This window comes from Scyliorhinus canicula, chromosome 12, assembly GCF_902713615.1.
Source record: "Scyliorhinus canicula chromosome 12, sScyCan1.1, whole genome shotgun sequence".
NCBI classification, from domain to species: Eukaryota; Metazoa; Chordata; class Chondrichthyes; order Carcharhiniformes; family Scyliorhinidae; genus Scyliorhinus; species Scyliorhinus canicula.
Window position 1 is genome coordinate 20,955,597 of NC_052157.1, and position 24,974 is coordinate 20,980,570.

General features: G+C 51.0%; 1 protein-coding gene across 5 annotated transcripts in view; it reads left to right on the plus strand.

Annotated features, from left to right (window-relative positions):
- Window positions 1–17,668: 17,668 nt before the first annotated feature.
- The window catches only part of si:cabz01068815.1 (solute carrier family 51 subunit beta), a 71,733-nt gene continuing 64,427 nt past the window's right edge, over window positions 17,669–24,974 (plus strand). For 3 of the 5 annotated variants that reach the window (XM_038813838.1, XM_038813839.1, XM_038813840.1), the window contains exon 1: window positions 17,669–18,154. The gene's annotated coding sequence lies outside the window, so the exon portion shown is untranslated. The remainder of the gene's footprint in view (window positions 18,155–24,974) is intronic. The other 2 variants (XM_038813842.1, XM_038813841.1) reach the window with 1 other exon arrangement.

The window sequence follows — 24,974 nt, forward strand, 5'->3', positions numbered from 1 at the left end:
TAAGACCCGCATAGCTCCGGATCCTTGTCCTGATTCAGGATCAATCAGACCGTGGCCTGTGACATCGTTGGGGGAAGCACCCCATGTTCCCTTGCCTCATTGAATGTCCTCATCAACAGCGGCCCCAATATCCCAGAGAACTTTTTACAGAACTCCACTGGGTATCCGTCTGGCACCGGGGCTTTACCCGCCTGCATGGCCTTCAGCCCCTCTGCTATTTCTTCCAACCCGATTGAGGCCCCCAGCCCTTCTACCAACCGTTGGGAAATTCAGCGCCCCTAAAAAGTGCCTCATCCCCTCAGGCCTAGCTGGGGGTTCCAACTCACACAGCCTACTGTAAATCTCCTTGAACGCCTTATTAACCCCTGCTGAATCTCCGACCAGGTTCCCGTCCCCGTCCTTTACTTTCCCAATCTCCCTGGCTGCCTCCCTCTTTCTAAGCTGCTGTGCAAGCATTCTGCTGGCCTTCTCTCCATATTCATAAATCGCCCCCCTCGCCTTCCTCAGCTGCTCCACCGCCCTTCCTGTTGTTAACAAGCCAAACTCCGCCTGTAGCCTCCGCCGTTCCCTTAAAAGCCCTGACTCTGGGGTCTCCACATACCTCCTGTCAACCTGCAATATCTCCTTTATCAGTTGGTCCATTTCTGCTCTGTCTGCCTTCTCCCTATGGGCCCGTATCGAGATCAGCTCCCCTCTAACCACCGCCTTCAATGCCTCCCAGACCACTGCTGCTGAAACTTCACCCGTGTCATTGACTTCCAGGTAGTTCTGAATACATTTCCTCAGCCGCCCGCACATCTCTTCATCAGCTAAAAGTCCCACATCCAGCCTCCAGTGCGGGCATTGGCCATCCTCCTTGCTCACCTGTAGGTCAACCCAGTGCGGGGCATGATCTGAGATTGTGATCGCCGAGTACCCCGTGTCCACTACCCCCGTCAGTAAAGCCCTGTTCAAAATAATAAAATTCAATCAGGGAGTACACATGTGAGTAGAAGGAGAGCTCCTTCACTCTCTGCTGCCCAAACCCACCCCCCCCCCCCAGCCCCCATTTGCTCCATGAACCCCTTTAGCTCCTTCACCATTGCAGGCATCCTGCCCGTCCTTGAGCTCGACTGGTCTAACCCAGGGTCGATAACTGTGTTAAACTCCCCTCCCATGACTAACTTATGCGAATCCAGGTCCGGGATCTTCCTCAACATACTCTTTATAAACTCCACATCATCCCAATTTGGCGCATACACATTCACTAGCACCACCGGCAACCCCTCCAGCTTCTCACTGACCACAATGTACCGGCCTCCCACATCCGCAACCATTCTTCCCGCCTCAAATACCACTCGCTTATTCATCAGGATCGCGACCCCTCTAGTCTTCGTGTGAAAAACCTGTCTGACCCATCCCTTCCTTAATCTAATCTGATCAGTTACTCTAAGGTGCGTCTCCTGTATCGTTACCACGTCCTCCTTCAGTCTCCTCAAATACGCGAACACGCATGGCCTCTTAACCCTCTTATTCCATGTGATCAGCCTAGTTGGGGGGCTCATCGCCCCCCCTTCACCGATCAGCCATCACCTTTCTTGGACCAGTCTCCAGCGCCCGCCCCACGCATCTGCCGGCCCGCCTCCAGGCAGCCACCGCTCCCGACCTCCTTTCAGTCCCACAGCAAATGTCCCTCTCCCATCATCAGAACATTCCCCCCCCCCCAGTATCAGCACTATGTAAACCAACCCCTTCAACAAGCATAACATCTGCTCACCCCCCACTGCACTTCCATGAGCTTGCCTGCCCAGCTAGCTTGGTGTTCCCCGCCCCGGGCACCAGACATTCTCTCACCTATTGTTCCCTCCCTCCCGCCCGGATACACATATGCAAAAGAAAAACAATTCCAACACAATTGCCCGAAAAAAACACGAAAACCAAAGAAAAGATCAAATGGAAGATCCAACATCTAACAAACACACCTCCATCCCCCAGCAGTGCAAATGAAAACTTTAACTCACTCATCTGTGCAACAGGCCCCAAATCAATACAGAAGACATTACAAATAACGTCCAAAAAACAAGAAACCTTTTTAACATGAGCGCTGCAGCAAAGTTCTGTTCTCCAATTACAACTCCGTGTCTGCCTGGCCCACCGTAAGATACGCTCCTTGTCCAAGTACCTGTGGATTCTCACCACCATTGCCCTTGGGGGGTCCCCCACTCGCGGCTTCCTGTTCATCTATTTCTCCCTTTGCAAGCACTTCTGCCCCGTCTCTCCATGCACCGATGTAGGAATCCACTCCACAATGGACTGCAGACTCAGTCCGCAGCCGCCTCGTGAGTATCGTGAATGACAGGACCATGAGTGGTCCACACCGCTGGGAATTCGGCCAGTCGGGGGCTGGTACGAGTACGCCCCTTTTCGTGGGGGGGGGGGGGGGGGCGGGGGAGAGAATCACTGAACCGCCGCCGGTCCTGATTTCATGCGGGAAACTGGAATCTCCGCCCTATCGCCAAACGCGATTTCGGTGGGGTGCGAAGAATTCAGCCCAAGGTGCTGACACGATGGGCTGAAGGGCCTCTTTCCGTGCTGTAAAACTTCTATGACTCTAAGGAGGCTGTGACAGAGGAATCAGCAAATTGTGGCGAAAAGTGCGAGCAGAACTCTTTGGATTACTAGGGGTACCTTGAGATGTTGTACCATCGTACTATAATTAAACTCAGCAGCCAGCTTTGAAAACCTCCTGTAGTGTTTTAACTGCATTTCAATTTGGTATCCGGCTTTATCTTAAGCAAAAATGCAGCCACCTGCCACTTACCTGAGAGGGAAGTTCCGATTAACTATTACGTTACATCACTTCCGGTGGCGGCTATGAAGGAGTAGGTCGCACATTTGGTGGCTCCCGCTTGGGCTGGACCTTTGGACCTTTTCCCCCAATTTTTTATTGGACTTTTCTATGACAGCTTCCTGCTAGCCCCCTGCAAGACGATGAATCTGTGGCCTTTTGACGCCAGTTTTACTGAAACGGAGAATCCAGCCCCTTCTTTTCTCTAATCTCATTTTCCAGCTCTTGATGATAATAATCTTTATTGTTACAAGACGGCTTACATTAACACTGCAATGAAGTTACTGTGAAAAGTCTCTAATTGCCACATTCCGGCGCCTGTTCGGGCACACGGAGGGAGAATTCAGAATGCCCAAATTACCTGACAGCACGTCTTTCAGGACTTGTGGGAGGAAACCCACGCAGACATGGGGAAACCGTGCAGACTCCTGACAGACGGTGACCCAAGCCGGGAATCAAACCTGGGACCCTGAAGCTGTAAAGCAGCAGTGCTAACCACTATGCTACCGTGCTGCTTCCATAGGCTTATATGCTTTGGCGACCATCAATTCACGCGAAACAGAGAGTAGATGTAAACTGTGGCTTTAATCGACTAGAACGGTGCCTGCCTGCGACTGCTCTGCTACTGAGAGCCGCCTGCAGGGCTGCTGCCCTTTATACCTCCCCTCAAGGGGCGGAGCCAGGGGCAGAGCCCACAAGGGCACCAACATGATACATTCCATGTAATATCGTACAATGGTCCATAGATGGAGCCCACATGGGCAACAGCGTGATACAGTGGCCTACATGGTGAATGGTTAATACAATACTTTCACCACAGGCATTTCAATAGCCCATCTAAATACTTCTTAACTGATGTGAGGGTTCGCACCTCTACCATCCTTCCAGGAGGTAAGTTCCAGATTCCCACCATCCTCTGGGCGAAAAGGTTTTCCTTAAATCCCCTCTAAACCTCCTGCTTCTTACCGTAAATCTATTCCCCTTGGTTATTGACCCCCTCCTCTTGGGAGAAAGATTCCTTCCTGTCCACCCTATCTCTGCCCCTCATAATGTCAATACACCTCAACCAAGCCCCCTCAAAACAATCCCAGCCTGTCCATTCTCTCTTGATAGCAGAAAGGCTCCAGCCCAGGCAACATCCTGGTGAATCGCCTCTGCACCCTCTCCAGCAGAATCACACCCTTTCTATAGTGTGGCGATGAGAACTGCACACAGTGCTCTAGCTGTAGCCGAACCAGCATTTTATAGAACTCCACCACAAACTCCCAGCTCCTATATTCCTTCTTTTTGTTCACCATGAGGGATCCATTTCTCCAAGCTCTGTGTATAACAAAATCGTAAACCCGTTTAGAAATAATGTTTATAATTTTGCTACTCACAATACACAGAAGGAATCTGTCCACAACCAACCCCCCACATCCTCCCCAATTCTTTCTCTGAACTCTCAGGCCACAATCTGCCTGGATGGATGGTTAAAGTAAAGTGCAAGGACTGTAAAGAGTGAACTGTACAATATGTCATAACATTGAGGGCATTCACCTCTGTAAAGTAATTACTTTGAGCAGGATTGCCAAACATGTGTCAATGTCAGCTCATTTTTTATTTGGCATTGTAAACCATCAACTTAGAATCAGCAGCATTAAACCATATCATTCTGCTCTTCAATGGATGGTGGGATCTCTATCAAGGCTACAATGGTAAAACGATTGCAATCAGTTCTGTTAATAGCTCAATGATTAGATAAACCAACATAACTTAATCCTTTATTTTATCAATTGAAACATGATTCCTCCTAATTTGAAAACTTCTAATAGATTGAATTGAATAGTTAACAGGAAGTCAACATGTGTCATCACCTGTGATCGATGGTGGTCTTATCGCATTCATGGACAGCATGGTAGCACAAGTGGATAGCACTGTGGCTTCACAGCGCCAGGGTCCCAAGTTTGATTCCCCGCTGGGTCACTGTCTGTGCGGAGTCTGCAAGTTCTCCCCGTGCCTGCGTGGGTTTCCTCCGGGTGCTCTGGTTTCCTCCCACAGTCCAAAGACGTGCAGGTTAGGTGGATTGGTCATGATAAATTGCCCTTAGTGACCAAAAAGGTTAGGAGGGGTTATTGGGTTACAGGGTGGAAGTGAGGGATTAAGTGGGTCGGTGCAGACTCGATGGGCCGAATGGCCTCCTTCTGCACTGTATGTTCTGTGTGCTTTGAAGTAATGGAATTTTGTCTCCCATTTGAATGATTTGTTTATTTTTTTTTAGAAATATTTTTATTGAAGGCTTTTGCATATGTACATACAAGTATCAGATAACCCAACAGTCCACAGCATCAAAGAACACAGGCCCACCACCCCCCTGATACCAACCCCCCAACTGTCCCCCTCCCCTGCTGACATCTCAATTAACCTTGTAGAAGTCAAACCTTGAAGAAGTCGATGAATGGTTTCCAGCTGTGGGTGAGCCCCTTCGCCACTCCACTCCCCCCCCCCCTCCCCCGCAAGGCAGACTTGTGCAGGAATTCTGCCAGTTCGCTAACCCATACCCCCCGCCTCTGGTGGCCCCGATTCCCACCAGCTCAGCAAATTCCGTCTATGGGCTTTCAGGGAGGAAAAGGCCATGACATCGTTCTCTCTTCCCCACTTGGATACTCGGATCCTCCGTACCCCAAATATCGTCACCTCCGGACTTGGGGCCACCTCTACCCCCAGCATCTCGGACATGACATCCGAGAACCTCTGCCAGAATCCCCTCAACATTTGGACACATCCAGAACATGTGGATGTGATTCGTAGAACCCCCGCACATCACCCACGCCTATCCACCACCCCGGCAAAGAATCGGCACATCCTCACCACCGTCATGTGGGGCCTTCGCAACACCTTAAATTGGAGGGGGCTTAACCTCGCACACGACGAGGATGTGTTTACCCACCGCAGGGCTTCCTTCCATGTCCCGGCCCTGGCCTCCCCCCACCCCCCACTCCCCTGACACACTTCTCCTCTCATTTGCGCTTGATCTCTTCCACTGGAGCACTCTTCCTCTCCATCAACTCTCCATAAATGTCCGACACTCTCCCTTCCCCAACATCACCCTTGGACAATAGCTTATCTTGCAGCACCAGACGCTGCAAAGTCCTCAAAGCCCCCGGGTCCTCACAAAGTCCCTCACCTGCAGGTATCTGATGCTATTCCTCTTAGGCCACTTATACATTTCCTCCAGCAGTTCCAGACCTGCAAACTTGTCCCATACAAACAAGTCCCTGAAATACTTCACCCCCATCAACCACCACCCGTGGAACCTCACTTCCAGCTCCGCCAGCATAAACCTGTGATTATCCCATACCGGCACCCATAGCAACATAGCAACCCATAGCAACATGCCCCCCCAACCCATAGTGTTCCAAATTTGCAGCACTTAGACCATCACCGGCCTCACAGAATACCGAACCAGCGAAAATGGAAGGGCCGCCAACAACAGTGTCCTCAAACCCATCCCCCTACACGACGCTGCCTCCATCTGCCCCCAAACCAATCCCTCCTCCACTACCCATTTCCTCGCCATTGCTATATTCGCCGCCCAATAATAGTTCAGCAAACTTGGCAACGCCAGCCCCTCCCCCCCCGCTCCAAAATCACCCTCCTCACCCACGAGATCTTCCCCGCCCACACAAGCTCCAAAATTATCCCGTTCACCTTCCTAAAAAAAAAAGACTTGGGAATAAAGAATCTGAGGTTCTGGAACACGAACAGGAATGTGGGCAGCACCGTCATTATAACCATCTGCACGCGCCCAGCCTGTGACAGCGGCAACACATCCCACCTCTTAAAATCCACCCTCAATCCCACTAGTCGTACCAAGTTCAATTTATGCAGCTGCGCCCAACTCCTCGCCACCTGAATCCCTAAGTACTGAAAACTTGCCCCCACCACCCGGAATGGGAACTCTCCAAACCTCCTCCCCTGCCCGCCAGCATTAATTGGGAACATTTTGCTTTTCCCCATGTTCAACGTATCGTCCGTGTACAACAAAATTCTGTGCTTGGCCCCACTCTGATCAACCCCTCGACAACCCCTCGATGCCCTCAGTGCCATTGCCAGTGGCTCTATCGTCAGAGCAAAATGTTTTTTAAAAATATTTTTATTAGGGTATTTGCAAGTTTTTATAATAATAACAATAACAATGACATAAACATGGTATGATAAACATTTCCACCCCCAACCCAATCTTCACACACCCCAACCATAAAACAACAATGCAGCCCTCTCCCCCCCCCCCTTTGGAATTCTGCTTCTGCTGACATTTTAATTTTCCCCGAGAAAGTTGACGAACGGCTGCCACCTCCAGGTGAACCCGACCTTTGACCCTCTTAAGGCGAACTTTATCTTCTCGGGACTGAGAAACCCAGCCATGTCACAAACCCAGGTCGCTACACCCGGGGGCTTTGAGTCCCTCCACATTAGCAAGATCCGTCTCCGGGCTACCAGAGAGGCAAAGGCCAAGACGTTAGCCTCTTTCGCCCCCTGAACTCACGGCTCTTCCGACACTCCAAAGATTGCTACCTCCGGACTCGGCATCGCCCGTGTTTTGTGTACCGTGGACATTGCCTTAGCGAAACCCTGCCAAAACCCGCTAAGCTTCGGGCATGCCCAAAACATGTGGACATGATTTGCTGGGCGTCCCGCGCACCTCGCACACCTATCCTCTACCCCGAAAAGCTTGCTCATCCTAGCCGCTGTCATGTGTGCCCGGTGGGCTACCATAAATTGTATCAGGCTAAGCCTGGCACATGATGAGGATGTATTAACCCTGTTTGGGGCATCCACCCACAGACCCGCCTCTATCTCTCCTCCTAGCTCGTCTTCCCACTTGCCCTTAAGCTCCTCCACCGGAGTTTCCTCTGCCTCCGAAAGCTCCTGGTAAATATCTGATACCTTCCCCTCTCCCACCCAGGTGCTGGAGACTACTCTATCCTGTATACCCCGTGGCGGCGGCAGCGAACCTGCTTTCTCAGGAAGTCTTGCACCTGCAAATACCTAAACCCATTCCCTGCTGGCAATTCAAATTTATCCTCCAAGGCTTTCAAGCTGCGGAAGCTCCGGTCTATAAATAGATCCCCATCCTAGCACGAGGCTAAATCGCTGGCTTTGAAAGCAGACCAAGCAGACCAGCAGCACAGTTCGATTCCCGTAACAGCCTCCCCGAACAGGCGCCGGAATGTGGCGACTAGGGGCTTTTCACAGTAACTTCATATGAAGCCTACTCGTGACAATAAGCGATTTTCATTTTCATCCTCCTCATTCCTGCCCTTTGCCATCTCCGGATCCTACCATCCAGCCTACCCGGTACAAACCGATGATTATTATAAATCGGGGTCAAAACCGCTACTCCCTCCACTCTCTTATATCTCCTCCATTGCCCCCAGATTCTCAGAGCTGCCACCACCACCGGACCTGTGGAGTATCGGGCCGGCGAGAACGGAAGAGGTGCCGTTATCAGTGCTCCCAAACTTGTGTCTTTACGTGACGCCGCCTCCAGCTACTCCCATACCGACCCCTCCCCCGCTACCCACTTCCTAATCATGGCTATATTAGCCGCCCAGTAGTAGTTGCAGAAGTTCGGCAGCTCCACCCCACCCTCCCCCCGACTGCGCTTCAGCAACACTTTCTTCACCCGCGGTTTTACCTGCCCACACAAAGCCCAAAATAACCTTATTCACCCGCTTGAAAAAGGCCCTTGGGATGAAGATGGGGAGGCACTGAAAGACAAACAGAAATCTGGGGAAGACCCACATTTTCACGGTCTGTACCCTCCCCGCCAGTGCTAGCGGGAGCATGTCCCATCTCTTAAAGTCCCTTTCCATTTTCTCTATCAGACGGGATATGTTTAACTTGTGCAGTGTGTCCCATTCCCGGGCCACCTGGATTCCCAGATACCGAAAGCTCGAAGCAGCAGCTCTCCCAGTCTCTTCTCCTGCAGTCTTGCCTGGATCGCGAACATCTCGTTTGTCCCCATGTTCAATTTTTACCCTGAAAAATTGCCAAATTCCCCCAGGTATCGCATAACTTCCCCCATCCCCTGCAACGGGTCTGAAATGTACACGAGCAGGTCACCTGCGGAAAGCGAGACCCGGTGCTCCACCCCACCCCCTAACCAGCTTGCCAGAGCATAATCAACGGAGAGAGTGGGCACCCCTGCTTTGTCCCCCGATGCAGCCCATGTACCCCAAATCCGTCCTATGCGTCAGTACACTGGCCATCGACGCCCTCTCCAGCTGCAGATGCCAATCCACAAAATCATGGCCAAACCCAAACTGACCCAGCACCTCCACAAATATGCCCATTCCATCCGATCAAACTCAGCTGGGAACCCATTCCGGGGCCTTCGCTGCCTGCATCAATCCTACATGATTCATCACCTCCCTCAGCCCAGCCCCTGCAACTTCCCCTCCTCCACCCTTGGGAACTCCAACCCGTCCAAGAACTGCCTCATATCCTCCTCCGCAGGTGGAGGTTCCGACTTATACAACCCTCAGTAGAAGGCCTCAAACACACCACTCACTTCTTCTGGATCCGACGCCACTTTGTCCCTCTCATCCCTCACCCTACCAATCTTCCTCGTCGCTACCTGCTTCCTCAAATGTTACACCAACATCCTACTTGCCTTTTCCCAATACTCAGACACTGCCCCTCTTGCCCTCTGGGATTGCCCCACTGCCTTCCTCATGGACACCAACCCAAACTCCATCTGGAGCCTCTGCCTCTCCTTTAGGAGCCCCTCCTCTGGTGCAACCAAATACCTCTGATCCACTGTCAAAATCGCATCCACCAGCCTTGGTCTCTCCACTCATTCTACCCTCTCCCTATGACCCAGATCAAGATAAATTCGCTCCGGGCAGCACGGTGGTGCAGTGGGTTAGCACTGCGGCCTCACGGCGCTGAGGTCCCAGGTTCGATCCCGGCTCTGGGTCACTGTCCGTGTGGAGTTTGCACATTCTCCCCAAGTCTGTGTGGGTTTCACCCCCACAACCCAAAGATGTGCAGATTAGGTGGATTGGGCACGCTAAATTGCCTCTTAATTGGAAAATAAAATAATTGGGTACTCTAAATTTATATTAAAAAAAAGAAAAAAAAAACTCTATCTCTCTCCATGGATGCTGTCTGACTTGCAGACTACTTCCAGTATTTTCTGTTTTGATTTCAGATTTCTAGCATCTGCAGTATTTTGCCTTTGCTGACGGAGTTGTGTTGCTACTGAGACCCTGGAAACTGCGAGGCAACCAGCTATTCTCTGATGTGAAAGGAGCGCGTGCCAACCCAGACAACCCACCCACCCACTCCTCCAACCACCACCTGCCCCATCCGTGACAGAGACTGCAGGTTACACATTGGACTCCTCAGTCACCTGAGAACTCACCTTTAGAATCATAGAATCATAGAATTTACAATGCAGAAGGAGGCCATTCGGCCCATTGAGTCTACATCGGCTCTTGGAAAGAGCACCCTACCCAAGCCCACACCTCCACCTATCCCCATTACCCAGTAACCCCACCTTTAATGTTGTGGTAGTCACCACTAACTGTATATTAGATGTAGTACGGTAAGGCTACTGTACTAGAGGTACATGGGTAAATCCCTGCCTGCTGGTTCCGCCCAGTAGGTGGCGTAGAAATGTGTATGCTCCCCGGAGCTGCTCTAATTCTGGTAGCAGATACAGGAGGCCACACATCTTTGCTCAATAAAGCCTCGGTTATTCACTACTCTCGTCTTTGTCGTAATTGACAGTGCATCAATTTATTGAGCAAAGATTTTAAAACGATGGAACTTTGCATCTAGCCTGATTGCCTACAGCTGCACCCTCAAGCAGCCAACGCCACTTCAGCCTTTGACCACTGGCTAGCCTGCTTCGAAAGCTACCTCCGAACAACGACTGAACAACCCTCGGACGCACAAAAGCTCCGGGTCCTTTGTTCTCGGGTGAGCCCTGACATTTATCCTCTCGTCCAGGATGCGCCCACTTACTCTGAAGCAATGGAGCTCCTGAAAGGACATTACATTCGGCCGGTTAACAAACTCTACTCCAGGCACCTCCTGTCCACGAGACAGCAACTCCCCAATTTCTAGCGTGCCCTGTACATCCTGGCGACGAACTGTAACTGCCAGGCAGTTTCCGGAGTCGAGCATACAGAACTTTTAATCAGAGATGCTTTTGTTACGGGCATGGGGTCAGCGTACATTTGCCAGCGCCTATTGGAAGGGGGTACGCTTGACCTTGCGGGAACCAGGCAGCTCGCAAACTCGCTAACAGTGGCCTCCCATAACGTCCAGTCGTACGCCCCCGACCGCACCAGCTACCGACCCCAGGCCACCACAAGCCAGCGCCGCGCAGCAGCCAGCCAACCTCGGGGGGCCCAAATGCTATTTCTGCGGGCAGACCAAACACCCCCGGCAGCGCTGCCCGGCGCGGAGCGCAACCTGCAAGGGCTGCAGAAAGAAGGGACATTTTGCTGCTGTGTGCCAGGCCCAGTCGATCGCCGCTGTTTCTAGACCCAGCGTTCCTACAACCCCATGTGCGGCCCGTGTGCGCCGCCACCTTCACCTGTGGCCCGTGGGCGCCACCATCTTCTTCCCCACAGGCCATGTGCGGCCCATGGGCACCACCATCTTTAATGCCGCCCGCCATGTGCGCACCCACGGGCGCCGCCGTCTTCGCTGCCATTTTGGACTGCGCCACAGGACCCCTGCTCGTCGGGAGGTTCGTCTGGCCACTCATCGCCTGCCACCGCCGCTGACCAGCCCGGGGCCTACCAGCATCAGCCGCAGTTCGCCTCAATCACCCTCGACTAGTCCCGGCCTCACAACCTCGTAACCGCAACGACCACGGTGAAAATCGATGGGCATAAGATTTCCTGCCTTTTTGACGCAGGGAGCATGGAAAGCTTCATCCACCCCACTACGGTAAGGCGCTGCTCCCTTGCGGTACACCCTGTTACCCAGAGACTCTCCCTGGCCTCCGGATGCCATTCCGTGGAAATCCAGGGATACTGCATCGCGACCCTCACCGTCCAGGGCGTAGAGTTTAGCAACCTCAGGCTCTACGTCCTCCCCAACCTGTGCGCTGTCCAGTTACTCGGTCTGGACTTCCAATGCAACCTCCAAAGCTTAACGTTAAAATTCGGCGGACCCCTACCCCCCCTCACCGTATGCGGCCTCACGACCCTCAAGGACGATCCACCTTCCTTGTTTGCAAACCTCACCCCGGATTGCAAACCCATCGCCACCAGGAGCAGATGGTACAGTGCCCAGGACAGGACCTTCATCAGGTTGGCAGTCCAGCGGCTCCTGCGGGAAGGCACCATTGAGGCCAGCAATAGCCCCTGGAGAGCCCATGTGGTAGCAGTAAAGACTGGGGAGAAACACAGGATGGTCATTGACTACAGGCAGACCATCGATCGGTACACGCAGCTCGACGCGTACCCCCTCCCACGCATAACTGATATGGTCAATCAGATTGCACAGTACCGGGTCTTTTCTCCAGTGGATCTGAAATCTGCCTACCATCAGCACCCCATTGACAAGGAGGACCACCCATACACTGCGTTAGAAGCAGATGGCCACCTCTATCAGTTCCATAGGGTTCCCTTCGGCACCACTAAGGGGTCTCGGTCTTCCAACATGGGATGGACTGGATGGTTGACCGGTACGGACTGCCCGTACCGAGACAACGTCACCATCTGCGGCCACGATCAGCAGGACCACGATGCTAACCTTTGCAAATTTCTCCACACCGCCAAACTCCTTAATCTCACATATAATAAGGAGAAATGTGTGTTCCGCACCAACCGGTTAGCCATCCTTGGCTACGCTGTGGAAAATGGAGTTCTAGGGCCCGACCCCGACCGCATGCACCCCCTCATGTAACACCCTCTCCCCCACTGTGACTTCTGCCACGGGCATTAAAGCGCTCAACAGCATCTTCGCCCTGTTCGGTTTCCCCGCTTACGTCCACAGCGACCGGGGTCCTCCTTTATGAGTGATGAGCTGCATCAGTTCCTGCTCAGCAAGGGCATTGCCTCAAGCAGGACGACCAGCTACAACCCCCGGGGAAACAGGCAGGTGGAGAGGGAGAATGGGACGGTCTGGAATGCCATCCTGCTGGCCCCACAGTCTAAAAATCTCCCGGTCTCCCGCTGGCAGGATGTTCTCCCCGACGCGCCCCACTCCATTGGATCACTCCTCTGCACTGCAACTAACGAAGCTCCCCATGAACGTCTCCTTGCCTTCCCCAGGAAGTCCACCTCCGGGGTTTCGCTCCCAACATGGCTGGTAGCTCCTGGACCCGTCCTCCTTCGCAAACACGTGCGGACACATAAGGTGGACCCGCTGGTTGAAAGAGTACAACTACTGCACGTGAACCCGCAGTACGCCTACGTGGCGCACCCCGACGGGCGCCAGGACACAGTCTCCTCCGGGACCTGGCACCAGCTGGATCCCCACCCACGTTCCACCACCCGACACCCCCCCCCCCCTCTCCGGTTGCCCCGGCGCCACTCACCCTCCCCCCAGCACACCAACCACAGCCCCCGCCCCAGGAGGATCCATCCTCCCACTGATTCCACTCGGGGGCGATAAAGACAAGGACAACACCCTCCCGGAGTCACAGGTGACCAAGTTGGCACCCGGATCACCACTGGGACCGAGGCGATCACAACGGAGGATCAAGGCACCCGACCGACTGAACTTGGTAAATTTTGCCTGAACTTGTAAATGTTTCCACCACCCCCGCCGGACTCTTTTTTTAACAGGGGGTGAATGTGGTAGTCACCACTAACTGTATATTAGATGTAGTACGGTAAGGCTCCTGTACTAGAGGTACATGGGTAAATCCCTGCCTGCTGGCTCTGCTCAGTAGGTGGCGTATAAATGTGTGTGCTCCCCGGAGCTGCTCCCATTCTGGTAGCAGCTACAGGAGGCCACACATCTTTGCTCAATAAAGCCTCGATTATTCACTACTCTCGTCTTTGTAGTAATTGATAGTGCATAAAACGTGGAAGCAAATGTGTGAGTTAGACAGAGAAATGCTGTCACGCGGAACATATTCCTGGGAGTACTGCTATTGATCCTCCCCCTACAATGTCGACTCCGGGAAGTTTGACATATTTCTCTCTTCAATGCTTAAGATGAGACTATGTGGTCTTCAAAACTCTTTTCCCTTCACCATTTTGGGAGTTTTTAAGACACATGCAAGGCACATGTGTGTGTGTGTGCTGTGTAACATCTGTCCGTGTTTAGCACTGGGATATTGGAATTATTGGCCCTTTTGGGGCAGTGGGGGAAATCAGAGGATTGAATGAGAACTTGTTTGTGCGAAAAATGTCACACTGTTTGATTTACAAGTCAGGACATCAGAACCATATGTTGTTCTCTGCTGTCATCAGAACAAACTCCTCAGCCAACAACTCTTGAGGCGCTGGGTACTAACAAAAACACTCGGGGAGAGAAATCCGCTCACGTAGCACTTCTTGGTCAAAGAGGTAAGTTTTAAGGAGCATCTTAACAGCTGGAGAACGGTGCAGAGTTGGAGGGATTTAGGGAAGGAACTTGGGAGCTTGGGATCCAGACGACTGAAGACACAGCAACCAATGGTGGGGTGATGGAACTGGGAGATGGACCAGAGGCCAGAATTGGAGGAAAGCAGAGTGCTGAGATATTTGTACAGCTGGCAGGGATAACAGAGTTCGGGAGTGAGCCAGGCCAAGGATGGATGTGAACAGGAGGATAAGAATTGTAAAATTGTATGGGAATTAGTGATTTATTAGTTTAGGCGATGTTGTATAAATGTGTGTTGTTGAAAAGAGAGACTTTTTAAAAATAAATTTAGAATACCCAATTCTTTTTCTTTCCAATTAAGGGGCAATTTAGCATGGCCAAGTCACCTACCCTGCACATCTTTGGATTGTGGGGTTGAAATCCACGCAGACATGGGAAGAATGTGCAAACTCCACGCGGACTCGAACCCTGGTCCTCAGCGCTGTGAGGCAGCGGTGCTAACCACTGTGCCACCGTGCCGCCCCGAAAAGAGAGACCTGCTTGCTGACCTGTTCTTCTTGCGGGCATAAGGACAAATGCAAGAAAGCCAAATTTTAAAGGATCACAACAATTTATACCATAGGCGAGAAGGGTGGTGATTGGTTGGCAAGTTGACTCTGATAGGCCAAGGTGTTGCCATGGAGAAAACAACTGGGAACTATAGGTTCCCCAAGCTCCTATGTAATTCCGAAAAGGCACAAGGCTTGAACCTATTTATTTTCATCATAGAGAGGGGATCCCTGTGTATGAACATACGTCACTTCTCATGTGCGTTAACGAGCTTGACTGATCATCTTAAATTGATTGTCAATGCACACTCAGGATTGCACAGCAAGTGCAGCCCAATTTCGGAATCATATCTAACAGGAAATATTATGACACAGAAGAAGATCATTCTGCCCATCGAGTCCATGCTGGCTCTTTGTAACGACATCCAGCCAGTCATTGTTGATTGCTGTGTGGAAGTTGAGCTGGAGTGGGACTTTTCACCGTAATATAACCTCACAGTCTGAAATATCATGAATTGGGCCGCAGTGATGTCGAGCAGTCATTCTCAAACTCAGGGTTGCGGCCCACCTGTGGGTCGAGGGCGGGTGTCAGAAGGGACGCGGACCATGCGCCGCGGCGTTCCCGATTGTGCAAAGTAGTGCCCAATGGCACGACCGGAATTTCAAAATGCCGGCTGCAACTGGCTTTCAGAATACCGGCTGTTCCTGTATGTGCGGCGCCTCAGCAGTGCGCAAGCCCAGAGCCCAGCAAGGAAGAACGCCTCCTACTGACGTCAGTGCGCTGACCAAGGTTCAATGATTCTAAAAATTGCTGGAGTTTTCCTGCCTGGAGTGGTGGCGGAGAGCAGGTCACATGAGCTGACGTCATGTGTTCTGGGCACAAGAGAGATTTCTCCATTTTGCAACACCCAGCAGGGCTGGTGTGAGCTCCAGGGCCTCTGGTGAACAACACATGAAGAAGAAGCTGAAATCAGGAACAGAGCAGCATAAAGATGATTTTTTGAGGTATGGGTTATTAATTGTGCAAATCAGGATTCAAAGTTCATGTGAAAAATGAAATGAAATGAATGAAAATGAAAATCGCTTATTGTCACGAGTAGGTTTCAATGAAGTTACTGTGAAAAGCCCCTAGTCGCCACATTCCAGCGCCTGTCCAGTGAGGCTGGAACGGGAATCGAATCGTGCTGCTGGCCTGCTTGGTTTGCTTTCAAAGCCAGCGATTTAGCCCAGTGAGCTAAACCAGCCCATGTGCAGGGAAGCAATGGCAAATGAAAGTTTAAAACCCTCAAAACATCAAAGACATTTGAAGACTGAACATGGGAGGGGTTCAAGGACAAATATCTTCACTATTTTCAACGATGCAGTGAGATCTCATCAGCTGTAGTCATTATCAGAAATGTAACATTGAATAACAAAGTAGAGTTTGCACATTCTCCCCGCGTCGGCGTGGGTTTCCTCCGGGTGCTCCATGTTGTCTTCCACAGTCCAAAGATGTGCAGGTCAGATAGACCGGCCATGTTAAATTGCCCCGAGGAGGGGGTATGGGGATAGGGGGTGGGATTCTCTCAGCCCGGGACCGGGCCGGAAAATCCCAGCACGCCACCCCGAAGCCGGCACGTGATGCTCCGCAGAGCAGAGAATCCCATTGGCGCCTGCGTGGTTGGCGCGGTACCAGTCGGGGGCCACTCTACACGGTGGGCACATGATTCTCGGCTTGGGATGGGCCGAGCGGCCATCGTAAGAACGCCGAGTCCCGCCGGGCACCATCCACACCTGCTCTCAGCCGCCGGAAACTCAGCGTGGAAGGGTCGGGGGGTGGCCTGTGGGGAGGAGAGGGGGTCCGACCCCGGAGTGGGGGGGGGGCACCAATCTGGCCTGGCTCGCGATTGGGGGCCCACCAATTGGCGGGCCAGCCTCTCTGGCTGGCGGCCTCCTTTCTTCCGCGCCGGCCCCAGTAGTGCTGCGCCATGTTGCGTCGGGGCAGAGCGCGTTGAAGGAAGCCACTGCGCATGCGCGCATTGACGCCGGTGCCACTGCGCATGTCAAGATCCCGAGGCACCCATTTGACGCCGGGATCAGCAGCTGGGGTGGCATGAACCGCCCCAGTGCTGTGCTGCCCCCCTGTGGGGGGCCAGAATAACTGATCCTGAGGCCGTGTTGACACCATCGGGAATAGCGACGGCGTTTCTGACGGCATCAACACTTAGCCTCAGGATTACAGAATCCCGCCCAGGGTAGGGGATTGGGCCTAGGTAGGCTGCTCTTTCAGAGGGAGGTGCAGACTCAATGGGACGAATGGCCTCCTTCTGCACTGTAGGAATTCTATAATTAAATGAAATGTGATCCTGACGACCCAGCAGGCTCATTAAAGGTAAGTGAAACTGGTGGGACGCGATGGCCGCCCAGTGTGCGTGGCGAAGGTCGGCCGGGGTGGATCCCGAAGAATGCCGAGTTGTTAAAAATGGTTCCCGGGTAACAAAAAAAAGTTTGAAAAACACTGATGGAGAGGGGAAGGTGAAATGTGAGTTGGAAGTTTGTGGGTTCTGTTGTGATGGCCGTGTAGATGTGCCCCAGTCCTTTTCCAGAGGGTTACATAATTCCTGAATACGTCCCGATCGTTGAGTAATATCGAGATTGGCGAGCGAAGGGAATTCTAGTTACTCAGTAAGCTGCTGGCGAGGTCAATGACACTGTGGGAGAAACGTAACGAAAATAATGATCCGTGGGAGGAAGACCAGACCCCACCCCAGCACCCCGCCTAGAACAGCAAAGAAACTTCATTCGACACCCAAGCTGAGCTTGCCCAGGTGAAATAGTCTCCCCACCACCAAGATGCTAGATTCTGGGCCGAGAAACAAAGGTTTAAATGGGAAGAGTGCCCCTTGACTGAGGTCTGTGCGAGGTGGAGGGCAGTGAGAGTCCACGAGGGAAGTCATGTCAGTTTCAAACTTCTGCAACCTCTTTTTTTTTGATCAAATGACCTTTCACTTAAAGTATTAACATAAACTTGGCGAGTGATTGGGCATTTTGCATTCCGTCGCCCACTTCCAGCCCCGGGAATTGTACTCCGGAATTTCCGCCGCCGATTCCCCGTGGGCTGCTGCTGCTGTGTCTCCTCCTTCACTGCGGACGGCAAGACTGGCGTGAAGTTAGCGGCGGATTCAGAGCAGCGTTTGGAGCAGACGGACTGGGATTTGGGAAGTTGATCCGTTGCCCCGTCCGACGAGGAGCAAAGGTAAGAAGATCGCTTTGTCTCCCGAATTATTGGTTGGGAGGAGGGGGGAGTAATCTTCCAAATGTTTGGGCCATGGTGTTGTTTCAGTGAGGGGTGCCAGGCCAAGTCAAGTGAATTATTCTAATGACTGTTTAACTTTGGAAGTGCATTCCAATGTCAGGTCAAGAAATTTGATAATGGGCTGAATATCCACACTGGGCAGGCGGCATGTTTGGCAGATTTGGCAGCAGGGTAGCATGGTGGTTAGCACAATTGCTGCACATCTCCAGGGTCCCAGGTTCGATTCCGGCTTGGGTCACTGTCTGTGCGGAGTCTGCGCGTTCTCCCCATGTCTGCGTGGATTTCCTCCGGGTGCTCCGGTTTCCTCCCACAGTCCAAAGATGTGCAGGTTAGGTGGATTGGCCATAATAAATTGCCCTTAGTGTCCAAAATTGCCCTTAGCGTTGGGTGGGGTTATGGGGATAGGGTGGAGGTGTGGACTTGGGTAGGGTGCTCTTTCCAAGAGCCGGTGCAGACCCGATGGGCCGAACGGCCTCCTTCTGCACTGTAAATTCTATGATAATCTATGATTAGCATTGCCCAGAAATCTGCCTCCACAATACCCAGGGATGTTTTTGGTAATGAAGTGATTCATGTTGGTATGAAGAGCATGGAGAGGCAGTGCAAACTAAGGTACATTTCTAAATTTGGGGCGATTCATTTGCATAAAACAGTGGAAACTCAGGGTGAAATTAACAGATTAAAGATGAGCAAGAAGGCAATGAATTCCTTAATTAACAAATTGAATGAGGCGAAAGCCCCTCACAAAATCTTAACGGAAACTTTTCAAACTTTAAATTGAAATGTGGTTCTGAGGGGTCGACAGTGCACCCCAGCCCCCCACAGTGCCCACCGATCATGGCGGCCTCCAAGGGGGAGTTTGGATACGCATGCTCCCTTTACAGGGAATACAGTGCAAACCAGGCGATGTAGCAGTGAACATGGGCCAAAACCCAGGATTGAACCAGGAACCTTTAGATCTTTGCCCTAAACTGCAGGACCTGGAGGTATCATTGAAAGGTGGCAGTGGAGGGTTGGGAAAGTGGATATCAAAGTAAATAGGGGCAAGGAGAGCTAAAGCAAAGGAAGTTCTGAGAAACTTGTAATCCAGACTGAATCCGCCTCAACTGGAGAATCGCATCTAGTTCCATGTAGCCCAATTTAGGAAGGATGGGAAGGCATTGGGGTGGGAGAAAAGATTCATGGAAATTATTCCAGGGTTGAGGAACCTCAGTCACATGGACAGACTGGAGACACTGCAACTATGCTTCTTGGAGAAGTGAAGATGAAGAGGAGATTTCCTAGAGGTGTTCAAAATCATAAGAGCTCCGGCTGGAGTCGCCAGCGAGAAATGCCACCTGACCCTGGATTTGGTTTACAAATCACCTTTCTCGCAAAGAACAAACTCATCCAAGTGCTTGTGACACAGACGTGCCCTTTCTCTCCTGCAGAACTGGAAGGCAAGTTGCCACTGGCAACACAGCGACTCTTTGCACCGCACTCCCACTTCACCAGTCTTCACCAGTTTGGCAGCACGGTAGCACAAGTGGATAGCACTGTGGATTCACAGTGCCAGTGTCCCAGGTTCGATTCTCCGCTGGGTCACTGTCTGTGAGGAGTCTGCACGTTCTTCCCGTGTCTGCGTGGGTTTCCTCCGGGTGCTCCGGTTTCCTCCCACAGTCCAAAGACGTGCAGGTTAGGTGGATTGGCCATGCTAAATTGTCCTTAGTGTCCAACAAGGTTAGGATTGGTTATTGGGTTACAGGGATAGGGTGGAAGTGAGGGCTTAATGTGGGTCGGTGCAGACTCGATGGACTGAATGGCCTCCTTCTGCACTGCATGTTCTATGTTCTATGTTAATGTCATCAAAACATTGGAGTGGCTGAAGTTTGGGTTCAATCATCAAACATTTAATTATACTGGGCGCGGTTCAGAGGAAAAAAGTGAAAGGCCGCTTTTGGGCGTGGTCATCGGGTGTTGCTCTGTGGCTGCAGCGCCGTGATTTGCCACGCTATTCTCCGCCACTTTACCAGTTGTTTAGGCCTTGCCAGCAGGAATGGCTCCACGCAGATCGGGGCACCACTTTGAATGGCAGCCCCGATCTCTGCCATCTCCCACTTTCTGGATCCCCCTTCACCACCCCCAAACTTCTCAAGGCCCCTGGAACCCAGCCCCCGGTACTGCCAGCCTGGCAATGCCGCCCAGGTGGCACTTCCAGAGTGCCTCGCTGGCAATGCCAAGATGCACAGTTCTGCACACAGCAAGTCTCTCCAATGGGCTTCCCTTCTAGCAGTACTCAGTAATCTGCTTATACAGCCTGGGCAGGCTGCACAGCTGATCCTCGTTGCACTGATTCTGACTCAGTCTGTCATGTGACTTCCTGTGACCATCTTGGTAGGGAAAGCTTCTGACCAGAAATTACAGGACAATACTGTCCTTCCAGCACCCAGCCTCTGGTGACACCACACACTAAACACAACCATAACATATGTCACCCGACTGTGCCACAAAGTGAAACCACCGACGCAGCACCTTGCACTCATGGCCGCTCCTACATGGCTGAGACTGAAGTGAAAGCAGGCTGCTTGCTGCATGTGTATGCCCGTGGCTGAGATGCCCATGGTGGCTATCCTTGATGTCGCGGTATGAGTGGCTATCCCACCTGCCAGCCACTCTCTGCCAAGCCAAATAATCTGGAGTACGCATTCATGGCTGTTGGGTGGCATTTAATATGGGTGTTGAAATCAGGCCTGCCAGGTCTAATTTTCGCTTCCTCATTATATCCACCACCCCTAATTGGACATGAGCTTGCCATCAGGCCACTAATTGGCCACCTCCTTGAAAGATGTGTCGAATGTTGGATGTTGACGTAGAGCAGAGTCAGAACCTGGAAGTGATCTTGACATTGAGGGCCTGACCCTGAAATGAAAATGTAGCCCAACAATATTGTTTACTCTGAGCTCAGCAGGCTCATAGTAATTGCAACAATGCAGTGCAAGCACCACAGTTAAGGCAAAAACTTCAATTTGATTCACTGAATAGATTGAACAAAGCATTGGAGAAAGCTGTTGAACTGTTGAATTTAATCTTCCATGTACAAGAACATGACCTCATGGTCTGCGAAGAATAAAAATCATTTCTTAGGCCTCAGCGAGAGTAGTCTTAAGAGATGTACAGCACAGAAAAGGCCCTATTGTTCTGGGCCAGGGTTTAGAGAACCCCAAAGTGTATCATGGCGTTCACCTGACCCACAACATTTAATAGATTGTGGTATGGGGAGCACACGGCCCACTCTACAGGTGTGGTACAGCAGAAATGGAAAAGTATTTTTTAAAGCAAAACAATGTTTATTCTATGAACTCAAGTTAACCTTTTTAAAACATACAATGAACATCTTAGCAACCATTAATTCAAATACAACCCCCAAAGAATACAACACTAAGCAATCCTTTAAGCTTTCCTTTTAATATCCATAAGACTTAGAACACCTTTTACCAGAAGTCACTACTGTTATTAGTTTTAAATCACTAGGATCGATTTACAGTCTTTAGGTTACAGAGAGAGACTCGAATACACCTTCTGGCTGTGACTGCAGCTATCCAGCTCTGAAAACGAAACTAAAACACACCCTGCAGCAAACATCCTAAAATGAAAGTAAAAAGTTGACAGACAGCCCAGCTCCACCCCCTCTCTGACATCACTGCAGTAATAAACACCCATTTCTTAAAGGTATTCTCACATGACACTATGGCCCATCATGTCTGCGCCGGTCATTGATCCCTACAACAAGGGGAAAAGTTTCTTCCTGTCCACTCTATCTGTGCCCCTCAAACTTTTATCAATTCTGGACGCTGCTTTTTCGGAAAGTTGTCAGGGCTTGGGTAGATTTGCTCGAATGATACCAGGGCTGAAGAACTTTTGTTTTGTGATCTGAGAAGCTAGCATGGTTCTACTTAGAATAATGAAGATTTGGGTAACATTTAACTGAGGTGTTCCAAATCATTGAGAATTTTGATAGAGTAAATAAGGATAAACTGCTTCCAATGGCAGGAGGATTGGTTACCAGAAGGTACCAATTTAAGGATAATTGGCGAGTGAGCCAGAGTGAAGAGGTGCTTAGAGCATGGAGAATTCATGCATTGGCACACATTGCATCAGCAGGGCTCATGGCAGGTTTAATGTGTGGGGGCAATTGGGAGGGATTGAACCTTGGGGTTTAGTGGGGCATACCAGGCTGGGATGTCAGACAGTCATAATAGTGCTTTAGCAGTAAAAACAGCGCAATGATTTGGAAGTCTCCAGTCAAACCTAGTGGAGCGGTGCAGCGAAAACAATCTACCCCTCAATGCCAGAAAAACGAAAGAGCTGGTCATTGACTTCAGGAAGCAAAGTACTGTACACACCCCTGCCAGCATCAACGGGGCCGAGGTGGAGATGGTTAGTAGTTTCAAATTCCGAGGGGTACACATCTCCAAAAATCTGTCCTGATCCACCCACTTTGGCGTACCACCAAGAAAGCACCATAGCGCTTATACATCTGCAGGAAACTAAGGATTCGGCATGGGAAACTCTTACCAACTTTTACAGATTCACTACTGAAAGCATCCTATCTGGCTGCCTCACAGCCTGGAATGGCAACTGCTCGGCCCAGGACCGTAAGAAATTTCAGAGAGTCGTGAACACAGCCCAGTCCATCACACACACCTGCTTCCCATCCATTGACTCCATCTACACCTCCCGGGAAAGCGGGCAGCATAATCAAAGACCCTCTCCCACTCAGCTTACTCACTCTTCCAACTCCTTCCATTGGGCAGGAGATACAACAGTCTGAGAACACGCATGAACAGACTCAAAAATAGCTTCTTCCCCGCTGTTACCAGACTCCTAAACGACCCTCTTATGGACTAACCTCATTAACACTACAACCCTGTATGCTTCATCCGATGCCGGTGTTTATGTAGTTACTTTATAGAACATAGAACAGTACAGCACAGAACAGGCCCTTCAGCCCTCGATGTTGTGCCAAGCCATGATCACCCTACTCAAACCCACATATCCACCCTATACCCGTAACCCAACAACTCCCCCCTTAACCTTACTTTTTAGGACACTACGGGCAATTTAGCATGGCAAATCCACCTAACCCGCACATCTTTGGACTGTGGGAGGAAACCGGAGCACCCGGAGGAAACCCACGCACACACCATAAGACCATAAGACCATAAGACATAGGAGTGGAAGTAAGGCCATTCGGCCCATCGAGTCCACTCCGCCATTCAATCATGGCTGATGGGCATTTCAACTCCACCTCCCAGCATTCTCCCCATAGCCCTTAATTCCTCGCGACATCAAGAATTTATCTATCTCTGCCTTGAAGCCATTTAGCGTCCCGGCCTCCACTGCACTCTGCGGCAATGAATTCCACAGGCCCACCACTCTCTGGCTGAAGAAATGTCTCCGCATTTCTGTTTTGAATTTACCCCCTCTAATTCTAAGGCTGTGCCCACGGGTCCTCGACTCCTCGCCTAACGGAAACAGTTTCTTTGCGTCCATCCTTTCTAAGCCATGTATTATCTTGTAAGTTTCTATTAGATCTCCCCTTAACCTTCTGAACTCCAATGAATACAATCCCAGGAACGCCAGCCGTTCCTCATATGCTAGACCCGCCATTCCAGGGATCATCCGTGTGAATCTCCGCTGGACACGCTCCAGTGCCAGTATGTCCTTCCTGAGATGTGGGGCCCAAAACTGGACACAGTACTCCAAATGGGGCCTAACCAGAGCCTTATAAAGGCTCAGTAGCACATCGCTGCTTTTATATTCCAACCCTCTTGAGATAAATGACAACATAGCATTCGCTTTCTTAATCACGGATTCAACCTGCATGTTTACCTTTAGGGAATCCTCGACTAGCACTCCCAGATCCCTTTGTACTTTGGCATTATGAATTTTCTCACCGTTTAGAAAGTAGTCTATGCTTGGATTCTTTTTTCCAAAGTGCAAGACCTCACATTTTCTCACGTTGAAATGCATCAGCCATTTCCTGCACCACTCTCCCAAACTGTCTAGATCAGGGGTGGGCAAACTTTTCCGTGCAAGGGCCACATTCAGAAATTCACAATTCACAAAGGGCCGCATAGTATATTAAGTAAAATAATTACTTCACCCGGTTATGATTCTGGGCACCTCATATAGAACATAGAACAGTACAGCACAGAACAGGCCCTTCGGCCCTCGACGTTGTGCCGAGCAATGATCACCCTACTCAAGTCAACGTATCCACCCTATACCAGTAAGTAACCCAACAGCCCCTCCCCCATTAACCTTAAAAAAAAATTAAAAAAAAAAAATTTAAAAAAAAAAATTTTTTTTTTTTTTTTTATGACTTGGTGGGCCGCAGAAATACCTTTGGCGGGCCGCATGCGGCCCGCGGGCCGTAGTTTGCCCACCCCTGGTCTAGATCCTTCTGCAGCCTCCCCACTTCCTCAGCACTACCTGCCTGACCACCTAACTTCGTATCATCAGCAAACTTCGCTAGAATGCCCCCAGTCCCTTCATCCAGATCATTAATATATATGGTGAACAGCTGCGGCCCCAACACTGAACCCTGTGGGACACCGCTGGTCACCGGCTGCCATTCCGAAAAAGAACCTTTTATCCCAACTCTCTGCCTTCTGTCAGACAGCCAATCCTCAACCCATGCCAGTAGCTCACCTCGAACACCATGGGCCCTCACCTTACTCAGCAGCCTCCTGTGTGGCACCTTATCAAAGGCCTTTTG